Below are 345 nucleotides of genomic sequence, written 5' to 3'. Positions count from 1 at the left end.
ATGCGCGTACGTAGATCAACGGACAGAACGAGAGCGAGAAATATCAAAATAGGCCAGTTCATTCTAAATCTAAGAAAACCCACAAGTGTTCATTAATCTAATAAACATGAAAAAAAATATAATTATAGGTAAATAAAGACGAAAAAGAAGAAAATTCCCTAATATCAACAATATGCTGACTTTGCATCAATGCTCACTGATGTTATTTGCATATAAATTCATAATCATAGAATCATATTCTTTAATTCAGATTCTTGAAAAAAGAAAGAGCAAGCGGAATTAACGCGAGTGAATTTTTAGGCTCCTGAATTTCCATGTTTGTTGAATGTTGTGCACTAGAAAAAA

This window comes from Penaeus monodon, chromosome 23 (assembly GCF_015228065.2).
Source record: "Penaeus monodon isolate SGIC_2016 chromosome 23, NSTDA_Pmon_1, whole genome shotgun sequence".
NCBI lineage: Eukaryota > Metazoa > Arthropoda > Malacostraca > Decapoda > Penaeidae > Penaeus > Penaeus monodon.
Note: the sequence above shows the minus strand (reverse complement) of the source record.